This window comes from Lathyrus oleraceus, chromosome 4 (assembly GCF_024323335.1).
Source record: "Lathyrus oleraceus cultivar Zhongwan6 chromosome 4, CAAS_Psat_ZW6_1.0, whole genome shotgun sequence".
Lineage (NCBI taxonomy): Eukaryota > Viridiplantae > Streptophyta > Magnoliopsida > Fabales > Fabaceae > Lathyrus > Lathyrus oleraceus.
In genome coordinates, this window is record NC_066582.1 from 428,676,186 (window position 1) to 428,699,024 (window position 22,839).

Below are 22,839 nucleotides of genomic sequence, written 5' to 3' on the forward strand. Positions count from 1 at the left end.
CCATATGTCCTCAGACTCTCCGTGCTTTCTGCCTTCTGAACAAGACGTTTCCGACCGACCCCTACCGGGGATTATCCATGTCATATCCAAAGTAAACGATCATGCTAGACGCAGTTGTTCGTTTCAATCCCTCTTTTGCCTGGACCTCCCTTTCGGGTTTTCAGTCCACCGGGATACCCTTTTTTGCCCAAGTCGCCTTTTCAGGTTTTCGACTTGCCGGGTGTACAATTTTTTCTTTTTATCCCTAATTTTTGCCCGAACCTCTTTTTTTTTTTTGGTTCGCCGGGATGCCCATTTTTGCCTGAACTATTTTATTCTTTTCGTCCAGCGGGTCTCTTTATACGAAGTATTTTTTAACTGCGTCCGCATTCACAGGGGATGGAAAATCCTCACCATCCATGGTCGTTAACAACAAGGCTCCGCCAGAGAAAACCTTCTTGACCACGAATGGACCTTCATAATTGGGTGTCCATTTGCCCCTTCGATCATTTTGAGGAGGAAGGATCCTTTTCAGCACCATATCACCTACGTGATATACTCGAGGTCGTACCTTTCGGTCAAAAGCACGCTTCATCCGCTGCTGGTACAACTGCCCATGACAGATGGCCGCCAGCCTCTTTTCCTCAATCAGGCTCAACTCTTCATACCGGGTCCTTACCCATTCAGCCTCTTGCAACTTCACGTCCATCAGGACTCTCAAAGAAGGAATTTGAACCTCAACCGGTAGCACCGCTTCCATTCCATATACCAACGAGAAAGGCGTTACCCCTATAGATGTACGCACCAAGGTTCGATACCCATGCAATGCAAACGGCAACATCTCATGCCAGTCTTTATAAGTCACAACCATTTTTTGCACAATCTTCTTTATATTTTTATTGGCTGCCTCAACCGCCCCATTCATCTTCGGACGATAAGGAGAAGAATTGTGATGCTCAATCTTGAATTCCCGGCACAGTTCTGCCATCATCTTATTATTCAAATTAGAACCATTATCAGTAATGATTCTCTCGGGAACCCCATATCTGCAAATGATGTCTCTCTTCAGGAATCTGGCAACAACCTGCTTTGTCACGTTCGTATAAGAGGCTGCTTCCACCCACTTGGTGAAGTAATCAATAGCCACTAATATGAACCGATGCCCATTCGACGCCGTAGGCTCAATCTTCCCAATCATATCGATACCCCACATAGCAAACGGCCACGGAGACGACATTAAGCTCAACGGATTTGGAGGCACGTGCACCTTGTCAGCATAAATCTGGCATTTATGACACTTCCGCACGAAATTGAAACATTGGGCCTCCATTGTCATCCAATAATAACCTGCTCTCAGCAGCTTCTTTACCATTGCATTCCTATTGGCATGGGTACCGAACGATCCTTCGTGAACCTCTTTCATTAATTGGCTTGCTTCTTTGTCATCAACGCATCTGAGCAAAACCCAATCGAAATTTCTCTTGTACAAAACCCCATCCTTATTCAGGTAAAACACCATGGCCAACCTCCGCAGAGTCTTTCGGTCCTTCTTGGATGCTCCCTCAGGATATTCTTGAGTTTCCAGATAGCGCTTGATATCATAATACCACGGCTTCTCATCATCAGGCGCTGTGTCAACGGCAAACACATAAGCCGGTCTATCCAGACGTCCCACCTCAACACTGGGAAACTGATTCCACCACTACACCTTAATCAAGGCGGCAGAGTAGCCAAAGCATCTGCCAAAGGATTCTCTTCTCTCGGCACATGATGCATCTTCACCTTGGTGAAAAACGTCAACAATCTCCTCGTATAGTCTCGGTATGGAACTAAATGAGATTGATGCGTATACCATTTTCCGTTAACCTGATTCACAACCAAAGCTGAATCTCCATATATGACAAGGTTTTTGATCCTCAAATCAATCGCCTCTTCAATCCCCAAAATACAAGCTTCGTATTCAGCCACGTTGTTGGTGCACTCAAATGTTAGCCGGGCAGCAAAAGGAATGTGGGATCCTTTCGGCGTAACCAAAACAGCACCAACACCGCTACCATTCACGTTAACGACCCCATCAAACATCAGAATCCATTCGGATTCAGGGTCAGGCCCCTCCTTCGGGATCGGTTCCTCGCAATCTTTCGATTTGAGAAACATGATGTCCTCATCAGGGAATTCAAACTTCATTGGTTGATAATCCTCAATGGGTTGCTGAGCGAGGTAATCAGACAATACACTCCCCTTGATTGCTTTCTGAGAGGTATACTGGATATCATATTTTGTCAAAATCATTTGCCATCTCGCAACCCGTCCGGTCAATGCTGGCTTCTCAAAAATATACTTGATTGGATCCATCTTGGAAATCAATAAAGTGGTATGAACCAGCATATACTGCCTCAGTCAGCGAGCAGCCCAGACCAAAGCACAGCAAGTTTTCTCGAGCAGTGAATATCTTGTTTCACAGTCGGTAAACTTTTTGCTAAGGTAGTATATGGCATGCTCTTTTCGACCAGACTCGTCATGCTGCCCCAATACACACCCCATAGACCCCTCGAGGACCGTCAAGTACAGAATTAACGGTCGTCCATCCACAGGAGGCATCAGAATCGGAGGCTCCTGCAAATATTCTTTTATCTTTTCAAATGCCGCTTGGCAATCATTATTCCACCTGACCGTTTGATCTTTTCTCAACAATTTGAATATAGGTTCACACGTGGCTGTTAGATGAGATATGAACCGTGAAATGTAGTTCAATCTACCTAAGAAACCACAAACCTCCTTCTCTGTTCTCGGTTCAGGCATTTCTCTTATTGCTCTTACTTTAGCAGGATCAACCTCGATTCCTTTTTCACTTACAATGAACCCCAGCAATTTACCGGACCGCACCCCGAAAGTGCACTTATTCGGATTCAACCTCAGTCTGAACTGTCTCAGCCGGTCGAACAACTTGGCCAGATCTACCAAATGCCCCTCTTCTGTCTGGGACTTTGCTATCATGTCATCAACATAGCATTCGATTTCATGATGAATCATATCATGAAACAAAGTCACCATGGCCCTCTGATAAGTAGCACCGACGTTCTTGAGACCGAATGGCATCACCTTGTAACAGAAAGTGCCCCATGGTGTGATGAACGTTGTTTTCTCCATATCATCTAGCGACATTTTGATTTGATTATAGCCAGAAAAGCCATCCATGAAGGAAAACACCGAGAACTGAGCCGTATTATCTACCAACACATCAATGTGAGGTAATGGAAAATCATCCTTCGGGCTAGCTCTGTTCAAATCCCGGTAGTCCACACACATTCTCACCTTCCCATCTTTCTTCGGGACTGGCACGATGTTCGCGACCCAAGGCGGATAATTAGTGACAGCAAGGAAACCAACATCCCACTGCTTCTGCACTTCCTCTTTAATTTTCATCGCCATCTCGGGTCGAGTTCTGCGCAACTTCTGCTTCACTGGAGGACAATCTGCTCTTAACGGTAGCTTGTGCACAACAATATCGGTATCTAACCCTGGCATATCTTGATAAGACCAGGCAAAGATGTCGACATACTCTTTCAACAATGCCACCATTTTGCTCTTGACACTCTCCTCCAAAGAAGCCCCGATTTTCACTTCTTTTCGGACCTTATCGGTACCCAGATTCACAATCTCAACTTGCTCTTCGTGCGGCGGAATCACCTTCTCCTCTTGTTTCAACAACCTGGCTAATTCCCCTGGCAGTTCACAATCTTCTTCGCCTTCTTCTTCGGCATGATAGATCGGATTGTCGAAGTCATATGAGGGTGTAACAGGATTGTTATCAATGAGATCCGGAGAATGATCGCATCTGCATGAATGTGGATTCATGCATTGCTTTAGAACCGGAGCGAGACAAATTGAAAAGGAAAATGAAAACAAACATTGCCATTTTTATTTTGTTTTTAAACTGCAAAAATAAATGAAAAACAGGGAACACCGCTTTTAATTGAAAAACATCCTTTTATTTATGATGCAAATTTTGCAAAATGAAACATGAGGTGGCCCTTACAATGAACCATTACGTTTCGGGCAAAACGTATGGCTTTCATGCAAATAAAATTGAAAAACAAGAAAAATATTACTCTTCGAGCAGAGTGACCGTGATGATCTTTTCAGCCTTCCAGTTCTGGTCTCCCATCCCTGGTGCGCACGGCTTTATCCACCGATCAATCTCACAGTCACTGTCAACTTCTCCATCCACCATACAGATGTGATCTGGATCCAGCATTCCAACACTGGTGAATGTGAACGACGTACGGCGTCCTCTGCCTTGTCCTGACGAGCCTCGGCCCGGCTGATAACCCACTCTAAAGCGGTCTTTCTTGGCGGAGATGTCCATCATCTTCCCCCAACCAGGAGCTTCCCCACTCTTCACCACCTCAGCGGCCTGCTTGTATGAAGAAATGGACGGCTTTTCCTCCTCTTTTGCAAAAAGAGCATTCTCCACCTTAACGGTTTCAAATGCTTGACTCGGGGTCTCCCATATCTCACCGTCCATTTCCACGTACTTGAACGATGACAGGTGGCTGATGAAGATATCCTCTTCTCCACAAACGGTGACGACCTGCCCGTCCCAGATATACTTTAGCTTCTGGTGCAAAGTCGAAGTCACTGCCCCAGCAGCATGAATCCATGGGCGACCCAACAGGAAACTGTATGCCGGCTGAATATCCATGACATAGAAAACAGACTTGAACACCTCAGGTTCGATCTTCACCGGGAGTTCAACTTCTCCAAACACAGCCCGCTTTGAACCGTCAAAAGCCCTCACTATCAAATCAGTGGGCGTCAGGATCAACCCTTCACAGTTCAGCTTTGCCAAGTTAACAATTTAACCGGCTGTTAACCTTGCCAAAATGAACCTTTCCTTTCCTCTGAATGTTACGCCATGACCCAGACACTTGCCTCAACTTGGCCTGATTGCCCTCAACTGGGAAGTAGAAGGACTCCTGAATCTCACACTCGAGAGGAGGAACCTCCATAGCAAACCCCATTTGTCTCCTAAGAAGCGTCGGATTGTAATTAATGCAACCCTGAACTCCTATAAGAGGCACATTGGGAAAGCTCCCACAACTATATATGAAATCCCGTCCAGCCATACCGTTATGAGTCCAAGCTATATCTGTGGCTCGCAAACCCATCAACCTGACTGACCACTTGACCGTAGGATCAAGAGCGACAAAAGCACCTCGGGAAGGCAAATACCCCATGAACCATTTGTGCAATAGCTGAGCACAACACCTGATCAAACCCCCACGCCGCTTCTCGTTCCTGTTATGAACCGAGTAATAGACATCTCCAACCAGAGTAGGAATAGGGTTCCTCTGTACAAACAATCTAATAGCATTATGGTCCACAAAGCTCTTCTGATTAGGAAACAAGATGGTCCCATAAATGCTCACAGCAATCAAGGCACAGACCGTCTTCCAACTACCCACAGCAGCATGTTCCTTGGCCTTAGCCTCCAAGAAACTCAAATGAAAACCGGGTAATTTTCCTTTCTCCTTCAAACCCCCCTTGGTCACCTCCAGGCTCAAATAAAGAGAACGAGAAATCTCAACAATGTCCGGCTCCCCCTTAGTGGCACAGAAAGGAATCTGATCTCGGATCGGAATACCCAGGATGCTAGCATAGTCTTCCATCAGGGGTCCCAACAAATAATCCGGGAAGACGAAACATCTCAAACCCGGGTCATAGAACTGGAGAAGGGTATAGATGGCGCTTCTATCACTGTCTGTGAGCCTGAAAACCAACTTCGAAATACCACCGTATGCCTCCCTGAACATCCCCACATGGTCGGGTGTAATCAATGCTATCATATCTCTCAGCATACAGATCTCTGGGTCGAAGAAACTGTAGACAACATCGTCCTTCAAACCGGTCCTCATGTCTGAGCAAAGAAGTCTCTCAACCAGGATCTCAATCAAAAATGTCCCTGCATATGGATAAACATGTGTTAGATGCAGGTAAATGCAAAATGTGATGATGCTGATGAATGAATGCAATGCATTGTGCCATCCTCCGAGTCATCTGAACATCTGTTGCACTGAGTTATGGCCCCTGAACTGATCACAACCATCTGCGGTACTGAGCAATCATAAATCCAACTCAAGGGTTCCGAAATAAACGGAACTGAAAGATACATCACCACCATCATCATAGAGATCCACTGAACAGATAACCACAAGATCATCTGAACCAGCCCGGGGAATCCTGAAATAAACAGATCCCCACTAATAAATACCACGGGCAGCACTCCGGCGTCTCAGAAATAAATGTCCATAAATCCGACTTATAAATATGACTCTGATCAACGGAACCATCAGTCACCATCAAAGTCACCATCTGAACATGCATCTGTAAGAATCAACCCTCCCTTCATTGGTGAATTCTAATCAGGTTATCCTAAGGCGGATAATAGTCTCGACAATCGGGCAAAGATACTCAACGGGTTTGCCCTTTCGGGTGTGCCGTTGTAGCTCTCTTAAGATCGTCTAAACCAAAGATCCGGGAAAGATCGGTCACCGAAGTCAACAGCTCAAAAGAGGTAACCCAACCAAAGTGGAAAACCCCACAAAGGAAGAGCACTCTCCAATGAACCTCGTCCGGCTTGTGGTATGTCACGTTACAACAATATGCTGATAAAGCAAATGAGGAACGTGAGACCACACTAATCCTAGGTGTATACTCGGGCCTGGGTTTTAGCCCCACTCAGAACACCCACCCCAAAACAGAGGAACCACCTGTACAGAGGACCGCAACATGACAGTATGATGCATGCAAATATTTATGCAAATATATACACAACATAATAATCATAAATGCAATAAATAACAGCACAAGCAACCTAAACTATCCTAGAGCGCTAGGAGAGACTCGCTTAGGGAAGATGGAGCAGCAATAGGTCAACTTCTAGTCCCCAGCAGAGTCGCCAGCTGTCGCATCCGCGAAAAACAACCGGCGGGCTAAAACAAAACAAACAGAGTCGCCACCGTGCATTATTTATCCCAAAGAGGGAAAGGAAACGCTCGAAGTAAACCTGGAAAGACATGGTCTCGCGACCAAAGAGAGATGGGATCGGGAGTCGGTTATGCGAAGGGAAGGTATTAGCACCCCTACGCATCCGTCGTACTCGACGGGATCCACGCTCAGAAGGAAAGAAGAAGGTTGCTAAAACTGCTCACAAACATCACACACACACTGGAAACAACACAGGTGGGAAAGAAGGTAAAGGGCTCGCTAGGACATCGCATCATATGCCTACGTATCTCATCTGGAATGAGAATCAGAGCTACCGTAGTTCGGCTCACGCACGCCGAAACAAAACACACGCAAACAGGCAAACATGGAAACCGAATGCCAATCGCTGGACTTACATCAGACTCCGAACCAAACAAACCCACACTGGAAACCAAATGCCAATTGCTGGACTTATATCGGACTCCAAACCAAACAAACCCACACTGGAAACCAAATGCCAATTGCTGGACTTATATCGGACTCCAACCACACAACAATAGGATACAGAATGGCAATCGTTGGGCTTACATCCATCTCCTAACACACACAAGAAGGATAACAAACAACAAGTTAATAGGGAGTCTGGAACTCGAGCCTAATAACTGTCAAGCAAACACACACAAAAAGAAAAGGGTGCCCGGAGAGATCTCGTGCGACCTCCTGCCTACGTACCTCATCTGGTATGAGGATCAGGGCAACGTAGTTCCCCTTAACAGGGGAGAAACTATCTCCTAACCAGAGACTGGGAAATGACCAACTAGAAGGGAGACTGACTCGAGCCTAATAGTTATCATGTATTCCGCAATGGTCATAGGTTGAGTTTTCTATCTAACTTGCACAGGCAGCAAGCTATCCTAAACAGGCAAAGCAAAACAGAGCAAACATATACAATTAGCACACACTATATACAAACAAAGTGGGCTCACACAAGGGTTAGGCTGCAAAAGCAAGCCAGCTGGAATCGGGTGATGTTAGCTCTTAACCCTAACATTGAGAGTTAGGGTGAAGCAGATGAAATGGGAAGTGAGGGTAGGACCTCACAGCTCTTATCCCTGGCCAGGAAGAGCTTCAGACAAATGAAAGTGTGGGTTTAGAAAGTGGGAACCCTTCTACACTTATGACTGACTCATCAAGGATCTTGGGTTAATATCCACAATGCATCAACACCAGTTGCGTGAGCAAAGGGATGACTCAACTGAATAGCAGGAGATGGATTGCACATCTCTTTTATCTGCCAATTGCCTTATCAAAGGTCTTTTCCTGCTTGGCACAAACATAAACAATCACAAGCATTGCCTCTTAAGGAGGGCTTCAGACAGGTGCCTGCCCAAGTAACAGGACAGGTCTTCCAGACTACATGAAGTCAGAGAAATTATACCTAGGTGGTTAAGCAACCAAGCAAAGTTCAAAGAACTATAGCAACTAAGGTACCTGAAAACAATCCAACACAATCAGTACACAACTCAAAAAGTTAAACAGACAGTTAATGGTCCACAATTAATTGTACAAAGCCAACAGACAAACAAGCAATGCATCAAGGCAAAGCACTAGCTCAACTCAAAGGAGCTAATCCACCTACAAAACCACTCAATGTTAATCAACATCAACCAAATATCAACCCAAATGAGCAAATGAATCACTCTCCTCAAGGCCATATGCTTCTTGTCCTGAAAACAAAACTCAAACATAAGCACAAACCCCTAGGACAAGGCCTAGGGTCAAAGAGGGAGAAATAATTCAAAACAGAACATGAAAATTGGCATGTTTCAAGCTTAATACAATTAGAACATCATCCAAAAAGTCTCATGTCCATATCATCAACCAAATTCATTTCACAAAGCATCTAAGGCAAAGCATGCAAGTTGAAAGCTCATTGAAGCAAACAGAATGAACCAATTACAATCAACTTAAACATAATTCCATAAATCCCAAGAAAACTCATGGCTAAACAGAACTCATCACATGATCATTACACCAAAATTCAAGGCATTTGGACAATTATAAGCATGGCAAATAAATTCCCTAAGGCAAGGCAAGGCAAAACAAGCTCAAATGAGGCACAATTTCACACATAAACTTAACACAAGCCTAAAACAAAATTGACAAATGATAAATGTCTCAAACCAAAGCCACAATAAACTTCAAAGTGTCTAGAATCAATGTGCAAAGTTTCAAGTTCATATGATAAACATAAAGCATTTCACAAATCATCTAAGTTCATGACTATCAAAAGGTCCACAAATGACCAATCAGTAAAGAAAATCTCAAACAAATCAGAAATCCATCCAAAAATTCTACAAACATTCATAAGCAATCCTAACATCTAGAAGTAGAATCATGCCAAAAATCACATCAATTGGCATTGAATTGGCATGGCAAATAAAATCAACAAGTCAAGCAAGCAATGGTGTGACACACATTGTCACACCCACATTCAACAGATCATATCTCATCAACCAGAAATGGGAAAAATGCAAACTCTATACCAAAATTACCATTAGGATGTCTATTTTAAGCATGCAAAATTTCACAATCATTGGATTAAAATCCATCATTTCACAAAGCAAATGGCATGGAAGGTACAAATTGGATACACATGAACAAACCCTAGGCCAGTTTATAATTCATCCAGGCACAAATCATGAAAAAATAGTCATTAAATTCTAGAGATCATGAGGAAAACAACAAAAAAAACCACATCTCATTTGGATTAATATTCATGGACTTATGATTTTCGGAATGAATGAAAAAATAAAAAGCACATGAGCAAGCATACATGAACATGGAGGGAATAATGGAATGAAAATGCAAAAGCCAAATGGGAAATGTCCATCAGCTGGAATCGAAGCGTGGCCGGTTTTGAACTGTAGCGCGCGCCAACGTGAAACTCACCGTTTCACTTAAAGTCCAAGGACACGTGGTCCAATACATGGCGGTTAACATCAAAATACATGCAACATAAGGCCAGGCGCGATCAAACATGGTTTCTGGACAGAAACCCTAGGTGTTCTTCATGTTCTTCACAAATTTTCCAGGTGATGAACATTTGTTCCAGAAATTGACAAAAGTTATATCATCACACTCGTCTTTCAACACACAACATCATGCTATGATCAATTTAACCTGGTCTATCGAGTTATACCAGTCGGAGGCAACTCAATCGAGTTATTCAGTTCCGAATGAGTTAAACCTGGTCTATAGTCATATGTTTCTTGCCACAAATGAGGATCTGCATAGTAACCAGAAGTTTTACACCAATCATGAGACTCACTCGAATGGATTATATCTGCAGGCAGATATGTTTCTCTTTGATGAAAATACAAACGAGCAGATTCTAAACCAGATCTTATAAGAGCATCATCAGTCATTTCTTGAGAGAGGATTGACGCCGCTGAGTTTGCATTGCAGGAGGTCCAAGTAATGGAAGCGGCAACTTCGGCGGAGAGAACGACAACATCGAATGCTTGCTGAAAGTTGGATTAAAATTACACCAACCAAAGCACCTGTGCTTAGGCCTGAATTGAACATCCGGTTTAAGTTATCAGAATCATCCTTGACCTTTAAATTCTTCTCGTATTTGCTGGGAGGTTTGTCCAACGTTCCTGTTAATGCTGCAACATTTCTCCACTCGCTTCTAGTTGATGAAATTGTTGCTGCCTTACTTCAAACAGCAGAAACAACCTGAAGTGGGGACTAAGATCTCTCTTATTTTAAACAGCCATCTTCATCTCAATCTTTTGGTGAGGATCATAGTCAATGAGCTTGAAATCAGTAGCCACAAAAGAATCTATATCTTTCTTCTTTGAATTGATTTTCAAAGTTGGAAAAGGTTTTGGCAGGTTATGAAGCTGCTCCTGCAAAGGCCTCACATGAGTTTGGTAAACATGTGCATCCCCAAGAACATGGATAAAATCACCTTGTTGATAACATCTAAAAGCTGATCTACTCCTTGGCCGGCATAGTCATTATGCATGTTAGTATACTTGGCACCAAAGTGTCTCCACTGAAACCCATAAACAGGTCCTAAGTCACCCTCCTCCCTCTCTGACAAACCAATGCTATCAAGGAATTCCCTGGATGCATTATCATCCCGTATATGAATGCCTTTTTCTTGTAACACCTTGGCATTTGTTGAGCCACTGATAAACCAAAGAAGCTCTTTAACAACCCCACGCCAAAATACTCTCTTAGTTGTTAGAAGAGGAAAGCCTCTATGCAGATTGAACCTCATCTGGCAACCAAATTTTGACAAGGTCCCAGTCCCTGTCCTATCACCCTTGGAGGTACCTTGAGATATGATTTCTTGAACCAGATTAAGATACATGTACTCCTCATGTCTCTCAAAGATCATTTTCGGAAGAAAAGAAAAGTTCTGAACCTCAAATTTTTTTAGAAGCCGGTTTATTATCGAGAGGTGAAACAATATTCTGATTCAAGGACTCTGCTACATAACTTCTTACACGCACATACATGGTGAAAGAATATCGGATGTTGTTTTCCACCTTAGGAAAGGATGAGTACCATGGCCGAAATGTAGTGAAATCAATTGGAGGCATAAAAGTGTCACATTCAAAGCTTGTGTGAATTTCTGTGATGTGGATAGCTTCACATTCGGGTGCATTGAGAGCATCTCTAAATATCTCACCACCCCTAATAAAAAAAAATTCTCAATCGATGTACAATAAGGAGAAGCAGCTAAAAGTTCCAATGCAGAAGACATACTTCCACATATTATAACATTCTCCGCTGCTTTAGCATCAAAACTACTCGAATGAGTCAAAACCACATTAAGACGAGTCAAAACCACATTAAGACGACCGGGAAGAGGCCTGAATTGAAGAGGGATACTCTCCCATGTTTTTATTCCCATGACAATGGCATTCTTCTTCCTATATTCAGAAGTCGATGTAGGTTATCTCCTTGAAAAACTTGAGATCAGTAGGTAATCTCCATGGCAACTTTCCATCCTTGCCGATGCCCATATCTTTGGTGGCCGCCACAACCACTTGGTAAGTTCTCTGTAGGCTAGGTGTTGGGTTGATGCTCCCATTTCCATTTCCATTGAATATTACAGAGGAATCAGCAGCCATAGCAGAACTCAGAAACCGCGATAAACGTAAAGAATGCTTTTGATGAAAACGAGAACCGCACAACCAATTCTTTTGGAAGTGCAGTGCAATCGATATGAAATTGAGGCGCGAAATTTTGAAATAGTGATGAGCTAAGAGTGAGTGAGGATGGAGCTTGTGTTCTGATTTGAAATAGTTGGGATTGGGATTCTTGGGGTTTGGGTGAATTGAGATTGGTCCAAACTTCCACTTTGTAAATTTGTAAGCTTATGACTTGTAATGATTATAACGTTTATGTGAATGAAAATAGATAACGTCGTGGCATAACCAAACTCGTCCTCTTGTACCTTAAACCTTCCAATATTCACGTGATGAAGTTCTTTATTCATATGCCATGTGAATGGATGATTATGGTTGAATGAATGAATGAATACGTGGAATTTCTTGAATATGAATGGAAAATTTTCCAATATGAATGAAGAGGTATGAATAAAAATTTGAATATAAAATGTGGAAATGTGAATATGAAATGGAGGATATGGGTGAAATTTCTTTGAATCATGAATGAATGAAAAAATGAATATGCATGATGACCCAAAATAAAATATTTTGCACTTGACACATGATTTACTCGAAAGGGGGGTGAAAACTGGTAATAAGACAAATGACAGATGAATAATCACCTCGATGAAATTGGAACGAAAGATGAAACATGAGGTTCACTTTATTCTAACAAATAAAAGAGTTTTCAAATCTCGCATGGCTAAGAAGATTAATCATCTTATACCAAAAGTCAAGAAACAAAGCCCAAAAGACAAACATGGACTGGTCGTGGTAGCGAGTCCAACAACAAACGTTTTTTGGGTAGCATCACGACCGAATGGAATGGTCATGAAGAAAGAATGCAAACGAGTGATTGATGGGGAAAGTTTTCAGGGCCAAAATCGGGGTATGACAGATCTTTGTGTGCATGTATTTCAATTGTGGATGTTAGAGTCTTTTCAAGCTTATGGTAGTACTAACTTTCATGTTGTGCTTTGAGTGTAAACAGTTAACCTAAACACTTGAGAGTTGAGTGAAATTTATCTTGTGAGGATCTTATTACTTTTGGATGTGTAAGACCCTAATTTTGACCCTAAGATCCCTCACGACATCATATCATTACTCATTGCATTTGCCTCAAGGATCATAACATCTTGCCTCCTTACCCTTGGGTTGAGACTTGTGTGAGTTGGTTTGAGACCAACAAGCATGCTTGAATTGTATATTATTGCTTTTTCTATTTTGTTTACTAACCAAAAGCACAAAAATATGTCACTAACTTTATTTGTTTTGAAGCTTAAGCAGTCATATGATCCAAGGCTCCTAGGAGGCCCCTATGCCCATTAAAGTGGCCAGATGAAAGTAAAAGAAAGCATGGAAGTGATTCACAAAGCTCTAAATCATCATATATGCCTCCCAAGTATCTCAATTTGTCAATTTTATCAAGATAACCCAAAGGGCTTGAGGATTGTTTCCCAAGGAAACCCTAATTCAACTATGCATTAACTGTGCCTTGCTCATGAAGCAACCTCAACCTATGATCAAATTAAATCAAGTTAAGTTCTTTCATTCATAATTTTATGCATATATGAGCCCATGTGAGTGTCCTCAATCATCCATTCATTAAGATTTGAAGTTTGGACTTGAGAAGTTGATCAGTCAATTCATCTGACTATTTTGAAATCCACTGAGACCTAACTTTTGATGTGTTTGTCAAATGAAGATGACCCTAAGATCAAACATATTCTTAAGAACCATATGAACAACTTTCATGTTCATCAAATTTTCATTTGAAACTTGGAAGGTCATTATTCATTTCAAAACATTATAGGTGATTTTGACTTAAACCCTAATTTTGGGTCAACTTCCCAAGGACCTAACTCTTTAATTTTTTATGATTTTGAGGTGAGACCAAGTGCATTGGAAATTTTAAAATGTATAATTAAATTTTTATGTTGTACAAAATTTCATAGTCCTAAAAGAAACACATGTGATAATACAAAACATTATACGTCACTTTGGACCAAAGTCATTGAAATGTGAAAAAATCCAACTTCAAGTGCTCATAACTTTCTCATCAAAAATCCAAATGATGCAAAATTTAAGTCCAAATTGATTTTAATGAAAATATATACAACTTTGATGTTGAAGGTTTTGTCATTTGAGGCTCTAATCATTGAAACAGAAGAGCTTGAAGTTGGTCCATTTTGGCAAAATTTCCATATACATGTTTTGTACATTGAACTTCATGGCTAGTTTTCAATATTTTCCCAACTCCAAATAAATTTTTGTTCAACATAACATTTGTTCCTTATGTCAATACCTTTCCAACCATTATCCACATGCCTATGTTTCAATTTTGCAAATGACATTTTCGAAAAGGTGAAGTTTTAGGTTCAATTATGCATAACATGTTAAAATTCCATGCACAAGCCAATGCATTGCCATTTGCACGTCCAAATCCATTTGTTTGATCATCATTACTCAAATGCAATTGAGTTTGGGCCTCACATGCGCCTATACAGGCCCATGCATGGAGGACCCAAACTCATGCACACACGAGTTCTTCATTGCATTGCATCAGCTTTGGCTATAAATAGGATGCTTTGCTCACTTCAAATCTCAACCTAAAGGTGCCTGAAGCTCTGCACAACTGAATCCCCAACCCTCCATTAAAGGAATTCTGAATTTTTTCTCCATTTTTCAAGCTCAAATTTCAACTTCATTGGTTGATCTTTGGCTTCCAAATTCCTTAGCCTTGCTTCCTTGCTACTTCAAGATCAAGCTGCACTGAAGATTTGGATTGGATCAAGCTCACACAAACTGCACTCCAAAGGTTTTCACTCCAACTGTTTTCCTTCGAATCTCTTTGGATATTGAACATTTTTTGTATTGGTTGGCATCTCTGAAGTCCTCATATGAGAGACAATTGATTTGCGATCTTAATTTTGTGAATTGAACAAGTTCAGATTGAACACCTCATTTTTCTATCTCAGATTTCTTTCTCTATAGGGATCTTGAGTGGAAATTAAGGTTACAGGGGTGATGTACATCACCCTAGCTTTCGAATGATATATAGATCACGTGCTATGGTTGAGGTTTGAAAACTGTAACAGGTGGCCAGAATTGGCCTTCTCACCAGAGAAAGTGGTGGTTTCCACCACCGTCCTCACACGTTTGAATCTTGGCCTTTGGATCAAGCTTTCCAGATCTAATCTTGACCATTGCGTGTTATGACTTTTTTAATTCAGCATGTGACACATTGACTAGTGACTCTGGTACGCGCGCGCTTCTAATCCATTGGATGTTGCCACGTCAATTAATGAAGTCATCCAGCGCTCCAGATTTTTTCTCTTTTTTAATTTCTGTTTTAATTTTCTTTTATTCCATTTTATTTTAAAAATTCATAACTTCTTTATTTGGAATCACAAAAATATGTGACCAATTGCAAAATTCTTGTCTTAAATTCTAGTTTCTAAAAATGATTTTTAATTATTTTTGTGATTCCATTTAATATTTTTTGTGAATTATTTTATTTCTGGTTATTTTTAATTCATTTAAAATACTTTTTGATATTCAAAAATGCCAAAAATATTTTCTTAACATCTTTGGATGATGATGGATCTATGAAAAATATTCTCATCAATTTGTTAATTGATTTGAGATTTATTTGAGATTTTAGTCCAATTATGTTATTTTTCTCCATTTTTAATTGTTTAAAATTAGTTTCTGTTTTCAAAAAATAGTGAAAATTTTTGTCAAACCTTGTTTGACCATGTTAGACTTATGATGATCCAATTGGACTTTTCCAAGTTGATTTGAATTGGATTTGAAGTTTGACCTTTATTTGTTCATTTTATTTCATGTATTATTTTAATTCCAAAAAATACCAAAAATATTTTTGTTGTTTCTTGACTTCTAAGCTTCATCTCACTTCTGTTTACCATTGATTGATGTTGATTCCATTCATGTTTGATCAATGTGTTTTGCTTATGTCATTTGAATTTCAATTATGTACATTCCATTTCCATCTTCTTCTTCTTATTTTCTTTGGACCAATGAGTTAATGATTGGTGGTTAGCCTTGACATATGAGAGGCTTAACATTCTTTGATCCAAATCAAATTCATCTTGATCAAAGATCAAGTGAATTACTTTGCATTAAAGATAGGTTGCTTCTTGGTCAAGCAAAAAACCTAAATCATACAAGGTCATTCTTCTTTTCTTTTGGCATGGCAAGTTGTAGGAGCTTGGCTTACTAGTCATGGTCTCTAACTTGTGTTTGTTTGCCTATAGTTTTATTGACCGGCCTCAGATAGGTGTGACTACTACATTAGTCCACTTATGATTGCTTAACATAGTGCTAAATTGCCTTATGGCACACTAACACTAACTACTAATTACTAACTTTTAATTCAAGCATTTAATTCTTGCAATTTACTTTAATGCAATTTAATTTCTTGCTCATTAATTCATTTGTCTTTGCCCTTTTCTCACTTGAGCTCATGTTTATGCCTATGCAATTTGCCTTTTGCTCACTTGAGCATGTAACACCCCGATAAAAATAAGATAATTATTTAATTTAAGTTAATAATATATTTATTAATTTAATTAAATAATTGGAATATTATTATTGGATTATTATTTTATTGCCTTGTGCTTGTTTTGTTTTGTTTGTGTAAACCCAATGCAAATGGAGAAAGGACTTAGATTTAGGACCTTACCTATGCTAAATGGAGTTTCAAGAGCAACTAGGCCTCATGCCTTTAGAATGCTAAATATGTTAAAGAGCAACTAGGCCTCATGCCTTTAGAATGCTTAATCTTGAAGATGATGTTGAAAGGACCCCTATTCTACACTCACTCTTGTCCATTATTTTATTGCATTGTGGAACTTTTTGATTTGTGTGTTCTTGTGTGATAGGGATCTCAAACTTGAGCCAATTAGAAGGACCATTGTCATGAGCATCCAAGATAGGAGAGACAAATCCAAATTGGAGGATCCTAGGAGCTTGATTGAATATTTGCTTGATTGTTTGAGTTAATTGTTTATTGCTTGCTAAGTCCAAAGGAAAGGAGCAACTTGGATCATCTTTATGATCTCAAGAAGGGAACTCCAAGTGGTTTTATTTCTCTTCCCTCATCTTTGCATGTTTAGGATCTAGCCCTTCTCTTCTTCTCTCCACTCTATCCCAAGCCAAACTTATTTTGTGCAAACATTAACATTTCTTTCAAAATTAGAAACCTAGGCACTATGCCCTTGATTTTTCAAACTCTTTTCATAACACTTATTTTGAATTAAATCTTAAGTCAACTTTGGCTTTATTTTGTGAATACTTTTCATTTGTAAATACAACTCACTCAAATTGTTTTTGTGGTTCCAATGGCCACTTTTGCCAAAGCTTTTCATAAACATTAGCTATTAGGTTTGAGTTATCATAGTGGTTGATATAAACCTCACGTGTATCCTTAGTGATTGGACTATAAGCCTTCCATACTTATTATAGGGTTGATCCCTCACTAGTATGTTGAAGCTCTCCTCACATGATGGATTTGTGGTTTTAGGTTGAGTTTTCTCCCTTTGATAACAAAAGACCTTAAGGCTTTTGACCAATCAATTCACCAACTTATTTTGAGATTTTTACCCCGAACTACGAGGTTTTGATCCTACCTTTTTAAGATGGTACGTAGGCAATGGGTTTATCCATTCAAACACAAAATTGTAAATAATTTGTATATTCTCCCCTCATCTCCCCAATCATGTTTGCACAAATATTTTCACAAATACCAACCTACCATACAACATTTGTAAAAAGGGCTCCCTTAGAGTACTAAGGATGTTTTGGGTGCTTAAAACCTTCCCATTGCATAACCAACCCCCTTACCCAGATCTCTGACATTTTTATTAGTTTTTGATTTGATAAAACTTCTCGGTTTTTGTTCGCTTTCCAACCTTTCCTTTGGATAAATAGAAGTGCGGTGGCGACTTGAATTGTATGATTTACTTTTGATTTAGTCAATAAATCTAAAGGTAACGAATACCCCGCTACAGAAAAGTGGCGACTCTGCTGGGGAGTTTATCTTCCTAGTGGGTTTAGCCTACTTTTTGCCTTTGTTGTATTGTATGTTTATATTATTTGTGACATATTTTTGTGCAAATTTGGGATGATTGTATTGTTTGTAATGTATGAATTTCTTGATATATCAATTGCTTGTGTGCTTGGTGGTCTCTTGTAAGATGAGTTCTATACCCGAACTCGAGTGCACTTATGATAGGAGAATGGTATAGTCTTGTTGACTTGCGTGGAGTTATTCCTTAGCAAGTTGACTTGCAAGCCCATTCACTTGGTGGAGGTTATGTTGGGATCAATAATGTCACACGAGTAGTCGTGGTTAGGCATTACTCTTTCCAATATATGCCTTAGAAGCCAAGGACCTTAGATTACCTAGCCTATCTTGGCCTATTTTAGGACGTAGTGCGAAGGTCGTTCAAGTGTAAGATTTGATACGATTGTTACGCGATGCTACACTCATAAGAGTCTCTCTTGAGAATATTTTTGGAATACGAGTAGTCGTTTATCCGATAACATCCGAAAGATGAGATGATGACTATGGGAACCTCTTTTAGAACATGATTGTCAAGTTTAACCATATTACACTCCCTTTGGGTGGTTCTTAACCGAGACTCCATGCTCGTGACTTGCAACACACCCTTGACTCGCGGTTGATCCGTTCTCGTATATCCTTAATATAAATGGAACTTGGGTGTTGATAAGGTGTAAACCATAATCCACCAAAATGGATGATTGATATTAAGGATGACTTGATCCATCCCGTGACCTTTGTATGGTGTGATTTGCTTGATCCTTGAGTGTGATTGTTGCATCCATGCATTCATGCATTCATTCGCATCCATATCATCAATAATGAGAAAATTTTTAAGGAACTTAAGAGGTCTATTTGCAAATTTTCATACATGAATAAGCAAAGAAGGAATACGAAGAAGTACAGTTTCAGACAACCCGACTTGAAAGAGTTAAGAAGTTTGACATCCTATGTATTAGAACCCTTGGAGTTCAAAGCTCGCCATGGGAAACTTCTGTCTATTCTTGCTACTCAGGTGGATGAAGGTCTGATGAGTGTGTTGGTGCAGTTCTATGATCCTTTGTACCATTGCTTCACTTTTCCGGATTTCCAGCTTTTGCCTACACTTGAGGAGTATGCCTATCTTGTGGGTATACCTATCCTAGATCAGTTGCCGTTCAGTGGCTTGGAGAGAGTTCCTTCTTCCCAAGAAATTGCTGATCTGTTGCATATAGATGAATCTATTATTGGTGCTCATATGACTACCAAAGGAGGAATTCAAGGTCTCCCATCTAATTTCCTCATTGCCCAAGCTACTTTGTTTGGGAAGGCCATGAGTAAGGATGCCTTTGAGGCCATATTTATGCTTCTCATCTATGGGCTAGTGTTATTCCCCAACATCGACAATTTTGTGGATGTGAATGCTATTAGGATTTTCTTTACTCTTAATCCCGTTCCGACTCTGTTGGGTGACACTTATTTCTCTTTGCATATGAGGAATGCAAAGGGTGGTGGTACCATTGTGTGTTGTTTGCCTCTGTTGTACAAGTGGTTTATTTCACACTTGCCACAGACGCTCGCCTTCAAAGAGAACAAAGGATGTCTACGGTGGTCCACGAGACTTATGTCTCTCACTAATGATGATATCTTTTGGTATAACCGTGTATATGATGGTGTGCAGATTATTGACTCTTGTGGTGAATTCTCCAATGTGCCTCTTCTTGGTACATGTGGTGGGATTAACTACAACCCTATTTCGGCTCGCCGTCAGCTTGGGTTCCCCTTAAAGGATAAACCTAATAACATTTTGTCAGAGGGTGTGTTCTTTCAAGAGGGTAAAGATCCTCAAAACCTAAAGGGCAGGATGGTCCGTGCTTGGCGCAAGATTCATAGGAAGGGAAGGAAAGAGCTTGGTCCGAAGAATTGTATTGCTTTGGAACCCTACACCTCGTGGGTGAGGAGGAGAGCTTCTGAGTACCGCATGCCCTATGAATACCCGAGACCTACACCTATGGTTATGGTTGGGCCTTCAACCCTCCCTAACCAAGGAGTAGAGGAGTTGAGAGATGAAGACTATTCGCGTGCTTGGGTCCGTGAGCGAGAGGAGCTACTTCAGCAACTCAGAGATAAGGATGCTTTGATAGAGTTTCTGGAGCATTAGGTTATCGACGAACCTGATGATGTGGTTACTTCTCTTCTTCCTCATTCATCCAGGTTTTGGAAGAGGAAGTATGATCAACTCGCCAAGGAGAAGGCAGATATGGAGGCAGCCTATGAGAGAGAGGTGAAGAGGCTTCGTGCAACTTATCTTCCGGTCTCGAGAGCTTTGGACGATTGTTTCTAGGGTTCCATAGGATGTTCATTTTCCTTCTCTCTTATATTGTATTTTGGTTACCAAGACTGTACTTCTTTTGTGTAAATTTTTTTCCAGATATTATTAATATGATTAATATTTCCAAATATTTGCGAATAGATCTCTAAAAGTTCCTCTAATTAAAAAATAAATCATATGCACAAGCATTGCATGCATCATGTGCATAAGCAGGTTTTGTTCAGGGCTTCTTGATCAGTGGTCTAACTCTGAGTTCTTCATTTATTTTGAAGACAAGCTGATGCACAGGTACTACCCCAGAGCCATCTCTTCAAAGCTAATGGATCACCTCGAACAAGAAAACAAAGAACTCAAAGAGGAAGTGGCAAGATTGACTGCCCTGATGGAGTCATTCTTAGCCGCCCAAAGCCAGTCTTCTCCAACGCCTTCAACTCCTCCCCAGAGGACGGTCATCTAAGAGGTTGTTCCCTCTACCGTGCCTGCTGCTAGTGCTCACTTTGCCCTGTCTGCTATGCCAGCCGGGTTTCCCTGGGGGATGCCCGCTAATTTTGTTCTAGAGGGTCTCTCCCCTACATTTGCTTATCTGCCGGCATCTAGCCCGGTCCTTGCTACGCCACCTCCAGTTGTGCATACTTTGCCGAGAGTTAATGACACCATTTATCACTTTGATCCATCTGAGGACCCAGATGTGTATGAAAAAATGGACGCTATGAATGATCAATTCCTTGAGCTATGCAAGGAACTTAAAACTCTAAGAGGGAAGGACCTCTTCGGAAAATCTACTGATGAGTTGTGCCTCGTGCCAAACGTCAAGATTCCTATCAAGTTCAAAGTGCCTGACTTTGAAAAGTACAAAGGAAACACTTGCCCGCTCAGCCATCTTGTGATGTACGCGCGCAAGATGTCAACTCAAACTGACAACGATCAACTCCTGATCCACTATTTCCAGGACAGCCTGTCCGGTGTCGCATTGAGATGGTATATGGGCTTGGATAGCGAATATTCGCTCCTTCAACGACCTTGGCGAAGCTTTCGTTAAGCAGTACAAGTACAACGTTGATATGGCTCCCGATAGGGACAAAGTGAGGGCTATGTCCTAGAAGGAGAAAGAAACATTTAAGGAGTACGCCCATAGGTGGTGTGAATTGGCCGCACAGATTGTGCCCCCGCTCAAAGAGGAAGAAATGACGAAGATCTTTCTCAAGACTTTAAGCTCTTTCTACTACGAGCGGATGATTGCTAGTGCTCCCTCTGACTTCACCGAGATGGTGAACATGGGGATGCGACTAGAAGAAGGAGTCAGGGAAGGGCGCCTGACCAAAGAAGAAGGATCTTCTGCCAAACATTATGGGGCATTTGCCAAGAAGAAAGATGGAGAGGCACATGCTGCGTCCTCCCATGTCAAACAAAGAAGACCCTCTCTAAAGAGGAAGACTGTGCGTCCTGTCAGTAACCAGCACCAGGTGGCTCATATAGCACCTGCGTTCAGGGAGAATCAACATTATCAGCATCAGAATCAGCAACAGCAACATCAACAATATCAACAGCAACAACATCGCCTGCAACAACAGGCCTACCAACCTCGAAACAACAATCAAACTAGCACTAACTATGATAGGAAGATGGTCACTTTTGATCCTATTCTAATGACTTATGCCGAGCTATATCCTTCACTGATTGAAAGGAAGCTGATTACTCCACGTGACCCACCCGCTGTACCGACCAACCCTCAGTGGTGGTACAAGCCCGAGCTTCATTGTGTTTATCATTCCGGTGCTCCCGGATATGATGTGGAGAACTGTTACCCTCTCAAGACCAAGGTTCAAGACCTTGTTAGAAGTGGTATTTTGTTTTTCGAGGACGTAGATCCTAATGTTAAGAAGAACCCATTGCCCGAGCATGGGAAATCTGCTGTTAATATGGTTCAGGGTTGCCCTGGTAAATACAAGGTCAGATATGTCATCCATATCAGACAATCTTTGGTCGAGATGCATAGACTGTTATGTGGATACAGTCATTACGAGCATGACCATGACAACTGCCGTGTATGCACTGTCAATGAGAGAGGATGTCTCCAAGTTAGGAAATACATCCAAGAAATGCTGGATCAGGGTGTGATCGAGATACTTCAGAATCGTGATGAGGATGAAGTTAATGTTATATCCCCTGTATTTAGAATACCCGAGCCTATTGTTGTCAGATATGATGGCAGCAAGTGTAAGACCCCAATTTTGACACTAAGATCCCTCATGGCATCATAACATTGCATCTGCATCTTGCCTCAA

General features: G+C 41.0%; 1 pseudogene; it reads right to left on the bottom strand.

Annotated features, from left to right (window-relative positions):
* Positions 1–10,689: 10,689 nt before the first annotated feature.
* LOC127075865 (bifunctional dihydrofolate reductase-thymidylate synthase-like) lies at positions 10,690–12,269 on the bottom strand (annotated as a pseudogene).
* Positions 12,270–22,839: the final 10,570 nt, after the last annotated feature.